General features: G+C 40.3%; 1 protein-coding gene and 2 pseudogenes across 2 annotated transcripts in view; 2 read left to right on the top strand and 1 right to left on the bottom strand.

Annotated features, from left to right (window-relative positions):
• Positions 1 to 6934: 6934 nt before the first annotated feature.
• Positions 6935 to 7357, bottom strand: LOC119061261 (mitochondrial import receptor subunit TOM22 homolog; annotated as a pseudogene).
• A 957-nt stretch (positions 7358 to 8314) lies between these two features.
• On the top strand, positions 8315 to 12567 carry LOC128627444 (keratin, type I cytoskeletal 18-like; annotated as a pseudogene).
• Positions 12568 to 17264: 4697 nt separating this feature from the next.
• Positions 17265 to 23061, top strand: part of TTBK2 (tau tubulin kinase 2) — a 140129-nt gene continuing 134332 nt past the window's right edge. The window contains exon 1 of one of the 2 annotated variants that reach the window (XM_053665863.1): positions 17265 to 17463. The gene's annotated coding sequence lies outside the window, so the exon portion shown is untranslated. Of the gene's footprint in view, positions 17645 to 23061 lie in introns of both variants that reach the window. The other variant, XM_037161671.2, reaches the window with a different exon arrangement.

Here is a 23061-nt window from a genome sequence, read left to right as displayed (position 1 = left end):
AAATATCTAATATGTGTATATTTAAAAAGATAAAAAGGAACTTCTCATGTTTGGGGATTGGGTTTTAAATGCTAAATCTGTACCTTTTGAGCTCCTTTAGAAAGGAACTCTGAACTTCAAAAGTTATTGTCGTCAGCCCAGACAAATTCTTTTTTTTTTTAAAGGACTTTATTTATTTTTAGAGAAAGGGGAAGGGAGGGAGAAAGAGTGGGAGAGAAACATCAATGTGTGGTTACCTCTTGAGTGTCCTCTACTGGGGACCTGGCCCACAACCAGGCATGTGCCCTGACTGAGACTCAAACTGGCAACCCTTTGGTTCTCAGGCCAGCACTGAATCCACTGAGCCACAGCAGCCAGGGCCAGACAAATTCTTTAAAAAACATAGATAGTTAGTGTAATGGTCTCCAAACTTTTAAACTATATATTCTATCAGTAAATAATTTTTCTTTTTATAAAAAATATTTTATTGATTATATCGATACAATTCTATTTCCCCCCTTCATTCCCCTCCACCCTGCACACCCCTCCCCCACCATTCCCCCCCTTTAGTTTATGACCATGTGTCTCAAGTTCTTTAGATTCTGTATTTCCCATACTATTCTTGCCCCCCCATCTATTTTCTATCTACTGTCTATGCTACTTATTTTCTGAACCTTCTCCCCCCTTCTCCTCCTCCCACTCCCCTGTTTCTAACCCTCCATGTGATCTCCATTTCTGTGGTTCTGCTCCTGATCTAGCTGTCCTCTTAGTTTGCTTTTGTTTTAGGTGTGCTTGTTAATAACTGAGTTTGCTGTCCTTTCATTGTTCATCTTTTTTATCTGCTTTTTCTTAGGTAAGTCCCTTTCACATTTCATATAATAATGGCTTGGTGATGATGAACTCCTTGAATTTGATCTTATCTGAGAAGCACTTTATCTGCCCTTCCATTCTAAATGAAAGCTTTGCTGAATAGAGCAATCTTGGTTGTAGGTCTTTGGATTTCATGACTTGGAATACTTCTTTCCAGCCCCTTCTTGCCTGGAAGGTCTCTTTTGAGAAATCAGCTGACAGTCTGATGGGAACTCCTTTGTAGGTGACTGTCCCCTTATCTCTTGCTGCTTCTAGGATTCTCTCCTTCATTTGAATCTTGGCTAATGTAATGATGATGTGCCTTGGTGTGTTCCTTCTTGGGTCCCACTTCTTTGGGACTCTCTGAGCTTCCTGGATTTCCTGGAAGTCTATTTCCTTTGCCAGATTGGGGAACTTCTCCTTTATTATTTGTTCAAATAAGTTTTCCACTCATGGGTGTTCCTCTTCCCCTTCTGGTACCCCTATAATTCGGATGTTGGAACATTTAAAGATGTCCTAAAGGTTCCTAAGCCTCTCCTCATTTTTTTGAATTCTTGTTTCTTCATCCTTTTCTGTTTGGTCATTTTTTTCCTCTTTCTGGTCCACTCCTTTGATTTGAGTCCCAGTTTCCTTTCCATTACTATTGGTTTCCTGTGGAATTCCATTCATTTCAATTAGTTTAGCCTTCATGTGTTCCTGTAATTTGTGACTAAAATCAACCAGTTCTGTGAGCATCCTGATCACCAGTGTTTTGAACTGTGCATCTGAAAGTTTTGCTATTTCTTTGTCACTTAGATTTATTGGCTCTGGGGCTCTGAGTTGTTCTTGAGCCATGTTTTGATCTGTTCGTGCCTGTTATGTACAAGGAGGTGTTTACCAGGGCAGGGCCACCCAGGTCGCTGGTTTGTGACGCTGTATGTGGGGGCAGGGTCAGAGAGGGACAATGGCGGTCCCCTCTGCCACTTTTTGCCACTGGGGTCTGCACCGTCTATCTCACCGCTCTGTTCCTTCACCAGTTTATCTGCACTCGACTTTGTGGCTTTGGTCAGCCCTCAGTGAGCCCTCAGTGGGTCCTCCCACTACTCCACACCTGGGATCCACCCACAGCTGCTGGCGCTCCTGGGTTGCCCACCCCGGTCGGTCCAGTGGATCTTTCCTGCCCGACCCCAGTCTGCTGCTGGCTCTGCCCCTCTTACCAGTTTGGCTGAAGGGTTCACTGTTGTCAAACTTCCGTGTAGTTTAATCTTCTGTGGTTTGGCTGCATTTTTGTTGCTAAAACTTTGTTCTTTTTAAACTTGGTTGTGTGAGAAGGTGCAGTCCTTCCCAATAAGTTTTCAACATGCATTACGTATTTCTATATTCATGGATTACTTACTGCACTTATTCGTTAAGTACATTGCCCCAAAATGGAAATTTTTAAAAATCATTTGAAAAATAGAGTATTTCTATTTAAATATTTTTCAGGTAAATTTGTACATCCCTTTGGGTAGCACAACATAAGTGGAGACAGCTGTCTAAAGCAGCTCTATATACAGAAGAACTCTGCAGTGATGGAAATGTTCGCTGCATTGTGGTGCTGTATGTGGGGGAGGGGTCCGAGAGGGAACAAAGCCACTTGCTGAGCTGCTTTCAGTCACTTGCGCCGCTACCCACAAACAAAGGCCCTTTCTGGTGATGATTCCTGGGTGAGTGGGTTTGTGTCCATTCTAGGACCCTGTGGTTCTCTCCAACGAACTCTCCTGTGAGGCTAGGAGTTTCTCCCCCTGCTGCCTCAACTCCCACAGGTGTTTTTGATCGGAGGTTTGAGGCTTTTATTTCCCCATGCTGGAAGCCTTGGTTGCACAGTCTGTTTCACTCTGCATTTGTTCCTCCTGGTTTATCCACACAAATGTGGGACCACCCCCTCAGCCATCCGCTGCCTCGCCCACCTGGTCCTCCAGCTACTGCCTTAACACTCGGCCTCTCCACCCTGACTGCCCATCTCCACTCCTCCTACCAGTCTGGATGAATGTTTCTTCTTTAACTCCTTGGTTGTTGGACTTCCATACAGTTCAATTTTCTGGCAGTTTTGGCTTTTTTTTTTGGTCTTTAAGTTTGTTGTCCTTTTTATTGTGCAGTGAGGCAAATTGCATCTACCTATATCTCCATCTTGGCTGGAAGTAATAATAGTCCCCTTTTTAAAAAAGTACATTTTATTGATTATGCTATTATAATTTTCCTGATTTTTTCTTCTTTATCCCCACTCCACCCTGCACTCCCCAAACCTCCAGCCTCCTCCCTGCTTAGTTCATGTCTGTGGGTTGTACATATAAGTTCTTTAATTTCTGTTTCCTGTACCATTCTTAACCTCTCCCCATCTATTTTATGCTTCTTATTCCCTGTACTTTTCACCCCACCATTCTCCTCCTCCTCCCCACTGAAACCCCTCCCTGCGATGTCCATTTCTTTGATTCTATTCCTGTTCTAGATGTTTGCTTAGTTTTGGGTTTTGTTTTCTCGATTATTTTTTTAGGTTCAATTGTTGATAATTGTGTTTGTTGTCATTTTTCTGTTCATAGTTTTTGATCTTTTTCTTACATAAGTTCCTTTAACATTTCATATAATAAGGGCTTGATAATGATGAAATCTTTTAACTTGACCTTACCTTGGAAGCACTTCATCTGCCCTTTAATTCTAAATGACAGCTTTGCTGGATAGAGTAATCTTGGACGTAGGTCCTTGCCTTTCATGATTTCAAATATTTCTTTTAGCCTTTTCTTGCCTGTAAGGTTTCTTTTGAGAAGTCAGCTGATGGTCTTACAGGGACTCCTTTGTAGGTAACTGTCTCCTTTCTTGCTGCTTGTAAGATTCTTTATCTTTAATCTCAGGTAACTTAATGATTATGTGCCTTGGTGTGTTTCTCGTTGGTCCAATTTCTTTGGGACTCTCTGAGCTTCCAGGAAGTCTATTTCCTTCACCAGATTGGGGAAGTTTTCCTTCATTATTTGTTCAAATAAGTTTTCAACTTCTTGCTCTTCTCCTCCTTATGGCACCCCTATGTTTCAGATATTGAAGTGTTTCAAGTTGTCCCAAAGATTTCTAAGCCTCACCTCAGTTTTGGTGGAAACACTGTACCTCCTCGCACAACCAAGTTTAAAGACAACAAAGTTTTAGTAACAAAAACGCAACCACAACACGGAAAATTGAACTATACAGAAGTCCTACAACAATGAACCGTTCAGCCAGACCAGTAAGAGGGGTGGAGTCAGCAACTACTGGAGTGGAGTTGCACAGGAAAACTCAACCTGACCAATCCAGGCACGGGAGGCGGTTGGTGGATCCCAGGCGTGGGGGTGCAAAAGGCAGACCCAGTGAGGGTGCAAGGCAGCAGCCTGACTGCAGTCACACATTCGCACGCAGATAAACTGGGCAAAGGAGCAAGCAGTGAGACAGATCTCGCAGGCCCCAGCAGCAGAGGGGACCACTTTTACCCCTCTCTGACCCCACCCCCACATACAGTGTCACAACCCAGCAACTGAGTTGCCCCGCCCTGGTGAACACCTAGGGCTCTGCCCCTCATACCTAACAGGTGCGAACAGACCAAAACATTATGGCTCAAGAAGAACTCAAAGCTCCACAGCCAGTAACTCTAAGTGACCAAGAAATAGCCAACCTATCAGATGCACAGTTCAAAACACTGGTCATTAGGATGCTCATAGAACTGGTTGATTTTAGTCACAAATTAGAGGAACAAATGAAGGCTAAACTAATTGAAATGAATGGAAATGCACAGGAAACCAATAGTAATGGAAAGGAAACTGGGACTCAAATCAAGGGAGCAGACCAGAAGGAAGGAAAAGATGACCAAACAGAAAAGGATGAAGAAACAAGAATTGAAAAAAATGAGGAGAGGCTTAGGAACCTCCAGGACATCTTTAAATGTTCCAACATCCGAATTATAGGGGTACCAGAAGGGGAAGAGGAACAGTCACGAGTGGAAAACTGATTTGAACAAATAATAAAGGAGAACTTCTCCATTCTGGCAAAGGAAATAGACTTCTAGGAAATCCAGGAAGCTCAGAGAGTCCCAAAGAAGTTGGACCCAACAAGGAACACACCAAGGCACATCATAATTAGATTATCCAAGATTAAAATGAAGGAGAGAATCCTAGAAGCAGCAAGAGATAAGGGGACAGTTACCTACAAAGGAGTTCCCATCAGACTGTCAGCTGATTTCTCAAAAGGGACCTTCCAGGCAAGAAGGGACTGGAAAGAAGTATGCCAAGTCATGAAATCCAAAGACCTACAACCAAGATTGCTCTATCCAGCAAAGCTTTCATTTAGAATGGAAGGGCAGATAAAGTGCTTCTCAGATAAGATCAAATTCAAGGAGTTCATCATCACCAAGCCCTTATTATATGAAATGTTAAAGGGACTTACCTAAGAAAAAGCAGATAAAAAAGATGAACAGTGAAAGGACAGCAAACTCACAGTTATTAAGAACCACACCTAAAATAAAAGCAAACTAAGAGGACAGCTAGATCAGGAGCAGAACCATAGAAATGAAGATCACATGGAGGGTTAGCAACAGGGGGGTAGGAGGAGGACAAGGGGGCAGAAGGTATAGAGAATAAGTAGCATAGACAGTAGGTAGGGTTAGGGGGAAGGGCAAGAATAATAGGGGAACTATAGAATCTAAAGAACTTGAGACATGTGGACATAAACTAAGGGCGGGAGTGGTGGGGGAGGGGTGTACAGGGTGGAGGGGAAAAAGGGGGGTGAATAGGACAACTATAATGGCATAGTCAAGAAAATATTTAAAAATGTTAGTAATGAAAAGAAAGGAAGTTGTGAAACAGTGCATTAAGTGCTGTTTGCTCTTCGTGTAAAGGAGGAAGGATCACCCTGGCTGATGTGGCTCAGTGCATTGAGCACTGGCCTGTGAACTGAAAGACTGTGGATTCAATTTCTGGTGAGGGCACATGCTTGGGTTGTGGTCTGGTCCCCTTTTGGTGGTGTATGGGAGGCAACTCATAGATTTTTCTCTCACACATTGATGTTTTGGGAAGGAGGCTTACTTTTTACATTACACCTTTTTGGTGCACGTGCATTATGTGCCACTGAGTTAGTTCCTGGAGACCTTACTTGGATGAATGATGTCCACAGTGTCCTGTCCTCAACAGCTCTGCCAAGTTTCTGTAGACTCATGCCTATAGCCTTTTAAAGAGACGTCAATCCCTCTTACATTTGGTCTTTCTCTTTTCCTGCTGTCTTCTATTTTTCCCAGCATTATTGCCTCATTCAAGGAACCTTGCCTTCTCACGAAGTGACCAAAGTAGAACAGCTTCAGTTTTTTTATTTTTGCCAATGTTTCAACATTGCCAGAAACATTTAGCAATGTTTCTGCTTAATTTGCTCTAGGACCCTCTTGTTTGTCTTTCTGGTAGAATCTGTGGAGCTCTCTGCCAATACCGTATTCCAAGGGAATCCATTTTTTTTCTGTTGGAATCATTTTTAATATTCAAATACGAAAGTGAGCACTGATTTATTTTAATTCTCTTACACACACACACACACACACACACACACACACACACACAGAGGCCTAATAGCCAAAATATGAAGAGGAGGTAATCTCCTGCTCTCCCCTGCATGGTCCCCACCCTGTGGTTTAAACTGCTGCCAGCCCTACCTCCTTTCCAACACACATAGAAATTCACAGTGGCTGCTCATACACTACAGCGGTGATGCATTTTGTATTTCATATAGTGTGAACATCAAAACAAAACAGTCATTAGTAGTCGGGTTCATCCTTCCCAATGGCCCCCAGAATGAGATATAGAGGAGATCTGGTCAGGAATCAATGTAGCAAAAGCCATGGGATGGCCAGAGCATGAGTAACGATCTGCATTGCTACACTGGTTTCAGTGAGGACAGAATGGGTAAGTCATGATAGCTTGGAGGGCACAGTTGCAAAAAGGAGTCTCTCCATGAGACAGCATGGGAAAATTTCTTCCAACCAGGTTTACATAGGTCAATGTGCTCAAGTTTTTTAAAAAATCAGCAGTGCAAACACTATTGAATGTTCAGACTTCTGCCAAGACAGGTCAAATAGAACAGTAACAATCTAGATCTTTCCAGGAAGTGAAGGTAGAGCCCCTGGCATTCCTCCTGACAGCCCTGTGTTAGGCCCTGGAAGTACCCGCTGAGGCTGTGGTTGCTGCTGTTGCTCTATTTGCAACTTCTCAGTCTCAGAGACAACAGGAAGAACCAAGATCATGAAGGAAGTCATCCCAATCCACAAGGCAGCCCTGGAAAACCTGTTCATTTTTTGAGCCATAAAGTGGGAGAGATCAAAAGTGTCTCGGCTGTGGACTGGATCCTCTCTGGAAACATCCCCGTCAGACCCCAGAGTCTCTTTGACAGGGTTTCATCTATTTCCTCATCATCTTCCTCTTCCAGCTCCTCATCAGTCCTCTCAGCATCACCTTTCCAGCAATTTATCCAGGGACAGGGGAGCCCCAGGGCCAGTGGTACCAGCAATGGCCATGGCTCAGGAATCAGTTTTGTTCTATTGGTCTTCTTGTTCAACTTTTACATTGGTGTGGATGATATTTGATACCTTTTGAATATTGAACCATGTGAGTATATTTTCTATTAAACAAGCACATGCACAAACAAACAAATAAAATCAGCAATAAAGAAGATGATCTGCCAAATTATCTCTCTGACATTTTTAGTCAGAGTGGAGGAGGGTTTTTTCTGTCAGGAAAGAATAGGCTAGGGGCATCTGAGAATAAACCAAACTGTTCTGAGATGCTTTCAGGAGGAGCACTGGGAGAAGCAAACAGTGCAGTGAGGGGCATGGGACAATGAGCCTGGAGCTGGGGCAGGAGCACTTTCATATCCATCAAGTTGCCCCATCCAGTGGTCTCTCGTGAATCTGTCCCACTATCTGCCTTTTAAATGTTCACTTTTTTCCAGATTCCTGTCTTCCCCTATTGCTTTCTTGTTCTCTGTGTTCTTCCTTGTGGATTCGGAGATACTAGAACTCAGTTTTATGGTCAGTGACGGCTTAATACTTGGGTGAATTGTCATAGTTTAAGGTGGGAGACATCCACAATTATTTACTTCTGGATTCTTGTCATTTTCTCATTATTGTGTATGCATGACTTTAGAGTAGGCACTATGAAAAGAGTAATAAGTTTACTCCTGCAGGGTAGAACTTTATAATTTGCAAAAGGCCAACACAGTTACTGTCCAATGTATAAAATGGCATGAGGTCAAAGCAACAATTGAGGGAACATCAAAATAAGCCTGATTTGATTTTTTAAATTTTTGGTTATAATTCTTAGCAAAGATTATACAAACTATAGGGATTTATAGCCATTTCTTGAAGGAATCCCTAACTTTTAACATAAAATTAAATAATTGATGCTTAAAATTTAGCAAAAGCAACTGCTGCTGGAACCTGAGTCTTGGCCTCTCGCCTTCATCCCTGGACAACATGAGCTTCAGTGCTCATTCCAGCTTTTTCCACAAGCTACCAGATCCTGGGCTCTGTGCAGTTAGTTGTCCAGTCACCAAGTTCAGCCAGCCAGCAGTGCAGCCAGTGTTTATGCAGGTGCCGGGGGCTCAGGATCCTGGATCTCTGTGTCCCACTCCACCAGCATTTGGAGCAGCTGGGGATCCAGTGGCCTGACTGTGGGGATGGTGGGGGTCTGGAAGGCATAGGGGGCATCCAGAGTGAGGAGACTATGCAATGCCTGAATGACCTCTTGGCCTGCTCTCAGGAGAGGGTGAGAATTTTGGAGGCTCATAATAGGAGACTGGAGAGCAAAAGCAGGGAACACTTAGAGAAGAAAGGACCCCAGGTCAGAGACTGGGGGCATTATTTCAACACCATTGAAGACCTGAATGCTCAGATCTTTGCAAGTTCTGTGGACAATAAATACCTGCATCATTCTGCAGATTGGCAATGCCTGGATTGCTGCTGCTGACTCCAGAGTCAAGTATGAGACAAAGCTAGACAAAACCAGTATGTGGAAAGTGACATCAATGGGCTTTGAAAGGTCACTGATGACCCTCCAGCTGCTAATTCAGCAGCAGTTGGAGATAGAGATTGAGGCTCTCAAGGAGGAGATGCTTCTCAGGGCCACGAAAAAGTAAATGGTCTGCAAAACCAGATTGTCAACTCTAGCCTCAAACCTTAGGGGTTGGTTAGCCTCAAACCTTAGGTCTTTGGCAAGATCATGGCAGACATCATGGCCCATTATGATGAGCTAGCTCAGAAGAACAAAAAGGAGCTAGTATGTTGGCCAAACTGTTCATGTGGTTTTTTTATAAGCTGGCTCTAGTAACACTTAATGGTCTTTAACTTCATTTAAGACAATTTTGTTAGATTATATTGTGACAGCTGTCATATCAGTGTGCATTTTTTTAAAACCATCAAAATTGGTGAATTTTTAAAAAATATATTTTATTAAGTTATCACAGTTGTCCCAATTTTTTCTTTTTTGCCCTCCTTCCCCCAGCACCCCACATCCCTCAGGCAATCCCCACACCATTGTTCATGCCCATGGGTCATGCATGTAAGTTCTTTGGCTACTCCATTTCCATACTGTACTTTACATTCCCATGAGTATTCTGTAACTACCTGTTTGTACTTTTTTTTTAAATTATATTTTATTGACTATGCTATTACACTTATCCTGGTTTTTCCCTTTTTGCCCCAGCCTACCCAGTGCCCCCCACTCCCTTAGGCAATCCCCACACTTTGTCCACGTCCATGGGTCATGGGTGTAAGTTCTTTGGCCATTTCATTTCCTGTACTGTACTTTACATCTCCATGGATGTTATGTAACTGCCTATTTGTACTTCTTAATCCCCCCACCTCTTCACCCATTCCCCCACACGTCCTTCCATCTGGCAGCCATCAAAAAGATCTCCATGTCCATGATTCTGTCTCTGTTCTTCTTGTTTGCTTAGTTTGGTTTTTAGATTTAGTTGTTGCTAGATACATATTTATTGCCATTTTATTCATAGTTTTAATCTTTTTCTTAAATAAGTCCCTTAAAATTTTATATAATAATAATTTGGTGATGATGAACTCTTAGTTTTTTTATTGTCTGGGAAGCTCTTTATCTGCCCTTCAATTCTAATGATATCTTTTCTGGATAGAGCAATCTTGGCTATAGTTTCCTGCTTTTCATGACTTTGAATATTTTTTGCTCATCCCTTCTAACCTGCAAAGTTTCTTTTGAGAAATCAGCTGACAGTCTTGTGGCAACTCCCCTGTAAGTAACTAACTGCTTCTCTCTTGCTGCTTGTAAGATTCTCTCTTTATCTTTAAACTTTGGCATTTTAATTATTATGTGTCTTGGTGTGGACCTCTTTGCATCCATCTTGTTTGGGACTCTGTGCTTTCTAGACTTGTTGGTCTATTTCCTTCACCAAATTAGGGAAGTTGTCTTTCATTATTTTTTCAAATAGATTTTCAATTTCTTGCTCTGTCTCTTCTCCTTATGTCACTCTTATGATGCAAATGTTGGAACATTTGAAGTTGTCCCAGAGGCTGCTTACACTATCCTTGTTTTTTTTTCTTTTTGTTGTTCTGATTGGTTGTTTTATTTCTTATGTTCCAAATCATTGATTTGATTATTGGCTTCATCTACTCTACTGTTGTTTCCCTATAAATTGTTCATTTCAGTTAGTGAATCCTTCATTTCTGACTGGATCTTTTTTATGCTATTAAGGTCCTCACTAAGTCCCTTGAGCATCCTTACAATCAGTGCTTTGAACTCTGCATGTGATATATTGTTTCTTTCCATTTTGTTTAGTTATTTTTCTGGAGTTTAAATTTGTTCTTTTACTTGGGCAATCTTTCTTTGTCTCCTCATTTTGGCAGCCTCCTGTGTTTGTCTCTATGTATTAGGTAGAGCTGCTATGACTCCCTGTCTTGGTCAATCGTTTCTGCTGCCCTTCCTGTCTGGAAGAAAACTGTCCCCCAGCTCTTGCCATGATGCCAGACACTTCAGTTCCTCCCTGTATGATACTGGTGCCTTTTAAGCTACTACCCCAGTGCTGGAGCTCAGAGGGAGTGAGTCTGAGTAAGTTCATGCTTGAATTCTTTAAAAGGAACTGCTTGGAACTCCAGAAGTTCCTTCTGTCAACTCAATCCCCACTGGTTTTTGCAGCCAGAAGGTATGGGGACTTACCTTCCTGGCACTGGAACCTTGGTTGGGGCTGGGGCTCCTCGTTCCTGAGATATTTTTCCTGAATTTTTTGTGTGTTTGATTTATTTTATTTTATTATTTTATTTTTGGCTGAAGGGGTGTCTCAAAACATTCTTTTTTCCCCCTCTACTTTATTTGTTAGTTCTATTACAGTTGACCTAATTTTCCCCCTTTTTCCACCCTCTACCCAGCCCACCCCTCTTGCTCTCAGTCAGTCTCCTCTCCATTGTCCAGGTCCATGAGTCTTCATACATGTTCTTTGACTAATCCTTTCCCCTTCCTTTCACCATTTCCTCCTCCCTCCACCATTCTCCCTTCCCTCCCACCCTCCTACAGCTATCAGTCTGTTCCATGTTTCCATGTCTCTGGTTCTATTTTTCTCATTAGTCTATTTTGTTCATTAGATTCCAGTCATAAGTGAGGTAATATGGATTTATTTTTTATGGACTGTCCCTCCCAAATTTTTATCCACCACACGTGGATGTGGAACCAACCTCTTCTGTGTCTGTGCCCCTCCTACCAGTCTGATGGATGTGGTTTCTTTAATTTCATAGTTATCAGACTTCCATTCAACTCTATTTTTTGACAGTTTAAGTGGTGGTGGTTCTATATTTTAGTTGTAATTTTTATGTCATTGTGTGAGGTGGTGAGCCATGTTTACCTATGCCACCATCTTGAGAAATCAAAATTGGTGAATTTTTGTGTAGCCATTTTAATATTGAAGGTAGAAGAAAATAAGCGACATTTTCAGCATGTTATGCTTTATTATTTCAAGAAAGGTAAAAACACAACTGAAATGCAAAAGAAGGTTTATGCAGTATATGGATAAGGTGCTATGACTCATCAAATGTATCAAAAGTGGTTTGCGAAGTTTCATGCTGAAGATTTCTCCCTGGACGATGCTGCACAGTCGGACCACTTGAAGTTGATATCGATCAAATTGAGAATAATCAATATTATACCATGTGGGATAGAACCAACATACTCAAAATATCCAGATCAATAAACTTATTGGTAAAAATGAAAAATGTGTCATATTTTATAGAAAAAAACACATGAACTTTTTGCCAACCCAATAGACAAGGATTTATCCCAGCAGATTGAGGGATTAGTGGTGACCTCGCAGACCACTGTGATGGAAGCTGCTGAGATGACACTCACAGAGTTGAAATATACTGTCCAGTCCTTGGAGACAGACCTGGGCTGGATGAGAAACCTGAAGGCCAGTTTGGAGAACAGCCTGAGGGAGGAGACACATTATGCCATGCAGATGGAACAACAGCTCAATGAGATCTTGCTGCACCTAGAGTCAGCTGGCCCAGGGCTGGGCCTGTGCCCCTCTGGGCATTGCCAGGCCCAGGAATACAAGGTCCTAATGAATATCCAGGTCAAGTTGGAGGCTGAGACCACCACCTACTGCTATCTGTTGGAAGAAGGGGAGAACTTCAATCTTGGTGATGTCCTTGACAACAACCACTCCATAAAATCTATTCAAAAGCTCATCACCGGCAGGATTGTGGACTGAAATGTGATGTCTGAGGACACCACCACCAAAATTCTGTAGCATTGAAGGCAGTAGAAGTGTAGCACCCATTCAAGGGAGGGCAGGAGGCCAATAAAAAGTTCAGAGATCATTGGAAAAAATTAATAAAAGCTAGAATGTGTAAATGAATAATATAATGAATGCAAATTAAAAGTTGCAAGAAAATTTGAGAGTGAACTCAAGTGCTACTTTTTCTTGAAAATTTTTCTTAACTCTCCCTGTGATAGGCAGAATAATGTTCTCTTCCCTACATGAGATGTCCTTGTAACATCCCGGAATTTACAAATAGTAAGCCTTTAGAAACTGGACAAAGCAAGTGATATGAACATAGATTTTTTTCAATGTGGATGTACTACTTTACATTTCAACCAATGATGTATGAGAGTTCTGGTTACTCTACATCTTCATAAATAGTTGATGGCTGTCAGTCTGTTTAATTTTAGCTTTGTTGTGGGGCTTCCCCCCATTTTTATATTGTGTTTTTTGTTCTTTCCCCCCCAATTTTTAAGGAGTTTTCTAATATATTCAAGATATTTGCTCTTTATCTGTAATATATATTCTAAATATTTTTCTTAGTTATTTTGAGTTATTTATGGTGCTTCATGCCATGAAAAGATCTTTAAAGTTCTTGTAGTTAAAAAAGTGTTTTTCATTACTTCTAAATTTTGGGTTAGAGTTAGAAGAATGCCTCTTCTCACACCCAGGTTTAAAGGAATTCATCCATATTTTCTCATAGTAATTTTATGGTTTCATTTTTTACATTTAGATCTCTGATCTATTTGCAATTATTTCTGTCTGTGGTTCAATTTTATTATTATATTTTTCAAATGACTGATTATCTGAACACAATTTCTATAAAGGAACATTTATTTGAGATGCCATTTATATATTAAAAGTATTTGAATCTATTTACAAACTTTCTATTCTAGTCAATGGGAATTAAAGGTTTTTTAATAAAGAACATAAAGGTTTTTGAATAAAGAACATACTGGAGAATCCGTTTCTTCTTTCCCTTATCTTCCATTTATGGCCTCCTCCACCTATATTTTAGAACTTCCCATCTCACTCTTGAAAAGAAAATCTCATATTGTACACCTATAAGTGATATATGTTATAAATTTTAGTTTTTTCAGCAATGGAAAAAGCAAAAATCTCAGAAGACCCCACAGATTTGGCCTGCAGGCTCTAGCTTACTGCCCCCTATCCTAGAGCATCTGTATATGTTACATATATGCATATATTAAAGCAGTTATTGCATTGTATTATGGTAGGATTTACATGTTTGCTAATCTATTGTAAAACTCTTTAGCAGAGAGACTGACTTTATTCATATTTGTTTTCCCAGAGTCCAACAGAGTAGTGGCATTAATAGTTTCTAAAATTTTTTGTTTAGTAGATTAAGTAATATTTAAATAGAAACTGGTTAGATTGATAAAAGGTTGAAAAACAGGGCTGTTTGTTGGTTTGTGAAAGCACTGGAGAAGCAGTTTACTATTGAGTTTCATGTTTCAAAGGACTGTTACCATACAGCCCTGGAATCTATAAGTTACCATACAATGTACCCATTTAAAATGTACAATTCTGAGATTTTTTATTAAGCTATAATTGACATATAACATATATCACTTATAGGTATACAATATGAGATTTTCTTTTCAAGAGTGAGATGGGAAGTTCTAAAATATAGGTGGAGGAGGCCATAAATGGAAGATAAGGGAAAGAAGAAATGGATTCTCCAGTATGTTCTTTATTCAGTGCTAGGAGAAAAGCTTTTGAAAGCTTTTCTGTCCTGTGTTAGAACTCAGTATAAATTTGAACTTTGTTTATTGTCCTTGAATATGTTCTAAGGCTGATCTGAGATCAGAGTATTACTCTTTCAGGTTCAGTTATCCAGGGCACACATCTATAGACTTGAATCATTCCTTCATCCTCACTATTTTTTTTCAAATCTTACTTTATTATTAATTGCTGCATGACAAATTGCCCCCAAAATTTAATGCTTAAAGCAACCATACACATTTATTATTATCACATAGTTTCTGTCTGTTTGGAGTGGCTTAGCCGAGTGACTCTGGTTTATGGTATCTCTTACAAGGTGGCAGTCAGGATGTTAGTTGGGCCTGCAGTCCTTTGAAGGCTTGGCTAGGGCTGGAGGATGTACTTCCAAGAACGGCTTACTAACATGGCTTGCAAGATGGTGCTGATTAATTGGTGTAATGACCAAGGTCCTTGCCAGGTGCCCACTGCAACTGGCTGCTTGAATGTCCTCATGTTATGGCAACTGGCTTCTAAGTAAGTGATCCAAGAGAGAATAAAGCAGAAGCTGCACAGTCTTTTATGACTTAGCTTTGGAATTTACACATCATAATTTGTGAAAGAACATACCAGTTACACAAATCAGCCCCGCCAGTATGGGGAAGTCTATGTTGTACCAGGATGCATGAATCATTATGGGCCTTAGAGGCTGACTACTGCATTTCTCCATTTTTAAAGATATTTTAATTCTGGTACCAGCTCTTGAATAATATATTACCTTTCCATTTAGCCTAATCAAATGTATATATATCTGGGGGTACCAGAAAAAAAGGGAGGCCTGGGAAGCTGATTTCTTTGGGCAGGCCAATATCCCAAGATTACTACCAATGTGGCATTAATTTTCATGGTATGTTCATTCCTAAACTTCCTATCCTGAGATACACTGCAGCCCTATTCTCAAAATACTCATCTAGAACACTTCCCTCTTCATGGCACTTTAAGACTTTTGGACTGCTGGACTGCTTTCTCACATACTCTATCTTATCCTTCATGGATTTGCATATGGGAGTTGGTAATAAAATAACAGTTATAATAATCTTTCCATCATTTAGAGTACCTCCTGACTCATTTAAAATAAGCAATAATAGTTCTGTGTGTAAATTCATTAGAACCCTTACCTATGATAACAATGGTATATCTGGGTAGCTTGAAGAAGACACGCTGTATTTGTGGAGTGAATGTAAAATATTCTTTTCGAATAGAGAATAGCTATTTGAAATATTGCTGGGGTTTTTACCCCAGCAATATTTAGTTTAAGGAAAAGCATTTACAGAAACTCTAATCCTTTCCAATTCAAATTACTTGCCCAGACAATATTCTGAAGTGATCTATATTCTCTTAGACAAAGTAATGGAAAAAGCAACTTGTGGTTTCAATCAGTGGAAAAGCAACAATTTGGCAACTTCTTTAAGCCGTATCAGCAACTGCATTTAATGTACATTTTGTCCTGCTTTTTATCCAAGTATCTAGACATGACAGACAGTAAAGGTGCCTGTTTTTTTTTTTTTTAAAGAATGTCAAGAGGCTGTGGCATTTCCTTAACAAGAAGAAACAGATTCTGTAACCATTCTGAGATTGAATATAGTATTCATATTTAACCCTTTTATATATTTTCTTTTCTTCAGTGTTAAATTTTGTCTACATTCTCAAACCCTTTTATCTTCCTAATTGGTTTTAATTGTAAACTTATTTGAGTGAAAAAAATGATTTAAAGTAAAATGAAGATCATAATTCATTGCATTCTTTCAGTCCATGGTAGACTCCAGGGAGTCATTGTGATAATTAATAAAAACAAACAAACAAACAAACATTGGACACCAGAGGTTAAAAAGAGACCTGAGTTTTGGTTCTGCCACAAATTAGTTTTCTAGTCTTGGGAAAGTTTTTTAACCTCTTTGGGTTTTTTTTTTTTTTCCCCTTCTGTAACTTGGTGGGTAAGGATGGGAGAGGGGTTTCATTTCAGGTTTTTTCCTGTTCACACCAAAGAGCTTAACACAATACCAAATACAAATGTATCCCACCTAGTCTCATTGATTCGCCCTCTTCACTTTTCTTTGAAATTCTTCAAAGGACTCCCTCATTCTATAGCTTAGAATACCATACTGGTCCCCAGGGGTCTGCTCATTGAAACTTTGCCTGGCGGTGTCTCAAAAAAGGGAATTAAATCTCATTCTTCGCGGTTTGTGTAAACCATAAGGATATCCCGGGGTCCAGGCTGACACTCCTTTCCGGGGTCTCGGTCCTTTCCTCCTTACACCTTTAGGCCTTTTCCCAGCACCCACTAGCAATTAGCTTCGCGTTAGGCGGTTCTGGGCACAGCGCCAATTTGCCAGATCCTGGCAGCTCTGGCTTTGAGGAAGTGGCATGGTAGAGCCTCGCGATTTGGGGCCCTTCGCGACCGCCTTAGAGTATGTCAATTCGTATCGTGACAAAACACTTCCGATTTCCCATCAAAAGTCCAACCCTGGGGTCACAACCACACTTCTACAGAATCACCACATAAGTTATAAGGCAGCACTGTGCGCCAATCACTTGTTTCAGAAAACCAACTTCTCCCCTCTGGGCCAGTGCGTAGCTGCAGTGGTGGCTGGAACTACGAGGCCCAGAATTCCCGTGCGCATGAGCACAGCTATTGTGATGCTCCTTTCTCGGTAACTTGGCCTCTCAGGCAAACCTGAACATAGCGGCGACTCTCCGGTGAGGGGCGGACACGCTCTCTGCATGACTCTCCGCCCCCTTCATGATAGGCAATGGGACCAGCCAATCGACGTGGCGGGCTTGTTCCGCGCTCTCCAATCAGCACCCGTGGTGGGGAGGTGGGCGTGCGCACTGGCTGGCCTAGTGAACTAGGTTGTGCCCTCTTGTGAAGGGGGAGAGTAACGTCGGGTCGGGTCAGCGGGCGCTGCAGTAGTCGCCGCAGCGGCGATGGGAGCGGCGGGGACCAGGCGGCGGCGGCGGCGGCAGAAGGAGGAGCGGGGGCTGGCGCAAGAGCAGCGGCGGAGGGTGGCCAGCAGCATCCGTACCAGCGGCAGCCGTCGTCGCCGCCGCCAGTAAACGCTGACGGTAACCGAGGGGACTGCCCGGACGGCCGGCCTCCAAGCCGCGCTCGGGTCCCGCCGCAGTTGGCGGCGGGGGATGGGCAGGCGGCGGTCCCTCCAGCGGAGGGTTCATCCCTGCGGGTCCCGGCCCTGAGCTGACGCCAGCCCTCCGCCCGCCCGAAATCCCTCTGTCCGCCCGGGCTCAGGTAGGACACACCCCCCGGAGCCCCCGGGCGCGGCCGGTGGAGCCCAGGGCCCCGTCCTCCCCCAGTTCTGATCCCCCTCCTCTGGCCGACCTCCTAGCTAAGGGACCGACCCTGGTGGGAAGGGAAAGGGGACGGGTGGCTCCTCGAGCGCTGCCCACGCCCCGGACATGTGCCAGACCCAGGCACTCCACCTTGGAGATCATCTGCTTCCCTCCCTTGTCCCCGAAGGCTTGCGCCCCATTTCCCCAGAGGCTTTGGTGTTTTCATTGAACTTGGAGGGTCACGAAGCTTCGTTTTGTTTGTCTCTCTGTGAGTGACCCACATATCACTTTTATTCTTGCTGCTTCTGGTACCAGGATTGAACACAGGCTTCTCAAGCTATACTGAGCGCTTCTTTCCTACCCCGCCTCCCCAAATGTAACAAGAGGGGGCATGGGCCTGTAAAGTGTTTGTTGTGCAGTAGCGACAACGAAGGCCCTGACTTTGTTACTTAGGGTGTTAAGTATTGACATGAGGGATTTGGTTGCCCTTTGCTTCGATTGACTAAGATGATGTAGAACACCTTGGGTTGCTGTGGGAGGGACACCACGCATACCAGAGAAGTAAATAATCCATTGGGATGTCAGGATAAAGTATCCCACAGTGAAGTTAATTTTGTTCCAATCGTGGCTGCATTAGAGGTAAAAATGACATTGAGTTGTACTTTGCTTTGAATTAAAGTTGATAGGTGGCAGCAGTCCCAGTGTTAACTCCTCTCATCACTAGCTTTAGAAATTGTTCTTTCTTTGAACATTAAAAGAGGGCAGTTTTATTGTAACCCGTGTATTATGTAAAGATGTTTTGGTATTAAGTAGAAATTGAGTTTTTGTATACTTGTAGGAGGATCACATTATTATGAATGGGCACATGTACACACACACACGGAGGTTTCCATTCTGTGTTTTGTTACAGTGTTTGGTTCTGAGCCATTAATAACAGTTGCATTGGTTTCTAAAACACTGATTTGCCAGGAGACCACAAAAATGTGTTTGCTATTTTCTTTTGGCTAAATATACTAGAATAACGTTCATTTGGAGGGGAGGGGAAATGGGAGATGTATTTTATTGAGGTGTTTGAGTGCTGTGTATTTTTTTTTATAAAGAAGCAGTAATGATGACAAATATTACTTAATATGGCTAACCTTGAATTCATCTTAACTCTAAAAAAATTTTCAGATGTTAAGTGCATATACTTGGGTGGCAGCTTATGAGGTATTCAAATAGAAAACATACTGAAAGAAATTTCCCCTAAGTTAGAAGCTTATGTTTTCCTGTATGGTACATTTTTATCAAGACCCTAAAAGGATGTTTGGGACATGGCTATAAATGAAAGTTTCTGTAACATTTTTCCTTTTTGATAGAGTGTTAGGAAACACCTTTTCTTTTTTTTAGGAAAGGAGAAAAAAACTGAAGTCCCTAGCTATTTATCAAATCGAAACAAATTTGATCTTCAGTAGGGCGCTAAGAATAGTATATCTCTTGCTCACTTACCTTGTTAATGGCTAACATAATTACAATGGTTAATACATAATTTAGTGAATTCTGGTATTATATGACTTAAGATTTTTTTGTGTCTCTTCACTTTCTTTTAAATACTGATAATTTTCATGCCTCAGGAAATCTTCAGGATATTATTAGGCTCATTTACATTTGCAGATTGAACTCAGTTATATAGGCCTTCAAATATCTTTAAATGTATTTTAGAACTGAAGTTGGTATAATTTAGACAGCTTTTGAGGATATTTTACATGAAAAAATGCCCTAAAATGTGATGATCAGCAATAGAATGCTGGCTTTTCAAAGTCAGTATTACAGAGCTGAGTTCCCTAATCATTGAATTTAAATCTAACTTTGGTGGGGGGCAGGCAATTCATTTTAAGTTAAGTGTTTGTTGCCTAAAGAAAAAAGCAATATATAACAAGAAAAACTGTTTAATGACCGTTCTTGAATTATTGGGGGCTGAATTCATTGGCAAACTAGAACAGCCTTTGAGAACTAATGGAGAATATAGTTTACTTCTTTACCCACTTAAAAAAAAATCTTCACGGGCCTGCGAACCAGACAATCACGGTTCGATTCCCAGTCAGGGCACATACCCGGGTTGCAGGCCGGTTCCCTGCAGGCCAGTTCCCAGCAGGGGATGCATGAAAGGCAACCATACATTGATGTTTCTCTCCCTCTCTCCTTCCCTTCCCCTCTAAAGATAAATAAATAAAATCTTTAAAAAAAAATCTTCATTTCACTAAGCCATGCCTGGCTGGTGTGGCTTAGTGAATTGAGCGCCTGCCTGCAAACTGAAAGGTCCCTTGTTCAATTCCCAGTCAGGCACTGACTGGGTTGCCAGCCAGGTGCCCAGTTGGGGGTGTTTGAGAGGCAGACTTCAACTGATTGATAGCAGACTTCAACTTAAGTGCATGTTACTCAAAATTACTATAGTCATGCATTCCTTTTTTTTTTTTTTTTTTCTGTTTTTGAGCTATATATTGGCTCAAAATATAGCTGGAGCTATGCCAGTTTATTTGATTAGTAATATTATAGGACAGTTGCAATACAGATTTTTTAATTAAACATATGTGTACTGTTTTACTTCCTTGTTACCTTCTGTCATTATCCAGTGTATCATAAACAATAGTGATGGCAGTAGTAGATTTTTTTCCACCAGGCTTCATTAGATAGAATCCTTTTGTTGTAAATACTTTTACAGCTTTTGTGCTTTAAATACACAGTACTTTCAGGTTAAGTATCATACTTCCATATTTGATAAAAGAGCCTTTAAGTCTGTAGGAAAAGTTGAGTTTTTTTTTAGGGCTAAGTTTTGAACATAAAACACAATATATATTAATATCTGGTGTTCCTTGATTGTATGTTTAAAATACAAATGGAAATTATATTATTTCCATTAAAGCGAATGTCAATTTTGCTTGAAAATTTCATATTTTAAACAGATTGTTTTTAAGCATTCTTTTAATTTCTTTTCATTTATGTTATTTGACAAACTTTTGTGAACATTTTGGATTTTTTCTGATTTTTTAACCTTCGTACCTAAGGTCCTTTGTTTTTTTGATGTTGGTAGTTGCTTTTTATTGTATGAAGGAATTTGCTTTTACTTTAATTAGAATCAAGCTTTTCGAGGTAAAAAAAAATTGTATTCTTTGAAAAGAATTGGGGGTGTTGTATTGTCTTCTGAAAAATGGGAGGTAGTAGTAGCTTCTTGGCTCCGCTTGGTAATCAAGGTCTGAAATAACTGTTTCAAGAATCAGTATTTTTTAGAGAGAATTTACATCTTTTTTGAAAATAAGAATGAATTTTTTTTAATGTTTGAATTAGAATTTTCTTTGCCATTTTATTTTATTTGTTTTTATGAAATGCTTTTCTCATTATTTTTATACTTGTCTTTTTTTGTTTCCACAGTGTCAGGTAATTGTCTTTTTTAATAACATGATTTTGCCTTGTTTTCCGTATCTTGTTATAGCCATATAATCATCTGAATTCTGTACTTTGTTAATATTTGTCTGACATTGTTTTCCACATATGTTGTATATTATGGATCAAGTTTAGAAAGCTCCCTCCCTTTCTTTTTACCCTCCTTGATCCACCAAGTGCCTTACTTCTAAAATATCTCAAAAAAAATTCTCAAAAAAAATTTTTAACTCCTCACCCAAAAATGTTTTAAAATTGCTTTTAGAGAGACAAGAAGGGAGAGAGAGAAACATCAGTGTGGGAGAGAAGTACTGATGGGTTGCCTCCCCCCAAACCTTGGGTCGAACCCATAATATAGCTATGTGCCCTGATCTGAATTTGAACCCACAACCTTTTGGTTATGGAACAACACTCCAGCTAACTGAGCTGTGTATGCCAGGGCTCCAAAATGGTTTTATTAACATTTTTCAGTAACATATAAGGCATAGATGAGGGGGCATAAAGTAGGAAAAAATGAGAAAAAAAAGAAAAACATGAGCCTTACCTCCCATGAAATTTGATTTGAAAAAATCATCTGGAAGCTAAATCACATGGTAGATATAAGTAGATTAGGACTTTGTTTCTGCTCCTTGTCTAGCATTTGAAAAAGTCAACAGGTCCAAGGCAAAAGTCAGCTGTCTTTTAATTTCTTTAATTCTATGAATGAAAATATCACAGTTTAACCAGTCATCTAACCTCAAAAATCTCATATCTTTATTTTTGGCTTTCTGCTCTTGGTTCTACAAACAGAAAACCTCTTCTTTTCATTTCCACTGCTGCCACCTTAACTTAGACCAGACCTTAACTTATATCGCTTTAGAACCATTGCAATAGACTCACCTATTTATTATTAATATTTGTTAAGCATCTGCCATGTTACTGTGCCAGGGGTTAGAGATTCAGCATTGAGGAAGACAGAAATGATCTCGCTTTTGGAGCTTAACAGACAGTTATAGAACAAGCAATTATAAGTGTTCCAAGTATTATGAAAACAAAATGCAGACTACCATATGAACATATAAACAGATAGACCTAACTGGGAGGAAGGTGGGTTCAGGGAAGTAGTCTTCTGTTTTTATCAACCACAAAACCAATATTTAAAAAATTTATTTTATATATTCTACCAGATTCAGAGGTTAGTGGATGGATATATTATAATAAAAGTAGTTAAATAATTTCAAATAAATTTTTTAAATTAAAAATTTTTAATAAAAATTAAATGTTCACATAACTCCTGAAACAGTGTTAGATCCTTTTAGAATGCAAGAACACTTTTGTCCTAAGCAGTCCACATCTCTCTCCAACATGGGTCTCTTGGGTTCTCCCAGGCCTCATTGCTTGAGTATTGACACAGCTCTTATGTTTCACACTCTGTTTGAACCTCAGAAGTTAGGACTAGGCATTACGTGTAAGAGGGTGTGTATGGTTACAATAAAGGTCTTCCATGTATGAAGTTAGAGTCTCTGTAGGTCAAATCCAGCATTGAATAGGGGAGTAATTAAACATAGAATTAATTAGGATATAATTTGAATATCTTTGTAAGTTTAAAAATCATAAATGCATTTGTAAATCAGAAAATATATATCCCTTATATACTGGCATATATTTTTTGGTTTAGCAAATGAGGTTAGTATAGCCACCAACCTCTTAATGTTTACTAAACAAATGAATATGAACTGTTTATTATGTATCAAGATGAGATTTGAATTTATTCTCATCTCTACTATAACATATGATCGGACTTTGTTACTTAATCTGTCTTTGCCTCAGTTTTGCTGTTTTTTAAAAAGAAGAAATTAAATACTTGAAATCCAGTTACAATGACCGTCATTACAGAGAAGGTTCTGTATTGATTTTTTTTCTTTGTCTTAGTGGGAGGATCATAGATACATGCTTCGTTTGATCAAACTGGCCACAGTA

This window comes from Artibeus jamaicensis, unplaced genomic scaffold (assembly GCF_021234435.1).
Source record: "Artibeus jamaicensis isolate MK-2021 breed Jamaican fruit bat unplaced genomic scaffold, CSHL_Jam_final contig_1132, whole genome shotgun sequence".
NCBI classification, from domain to species: Eukaryota; Metazoa; Chordata; class Mammalia; order Chiroptera; family Phyllostomidae; genus Artibeus; species Artibeus jamaicensis.
Note: the sequence above shows the minus strand (reverse complement) of the source record. Positions and strands in the feature narration are given on the sequence as shown.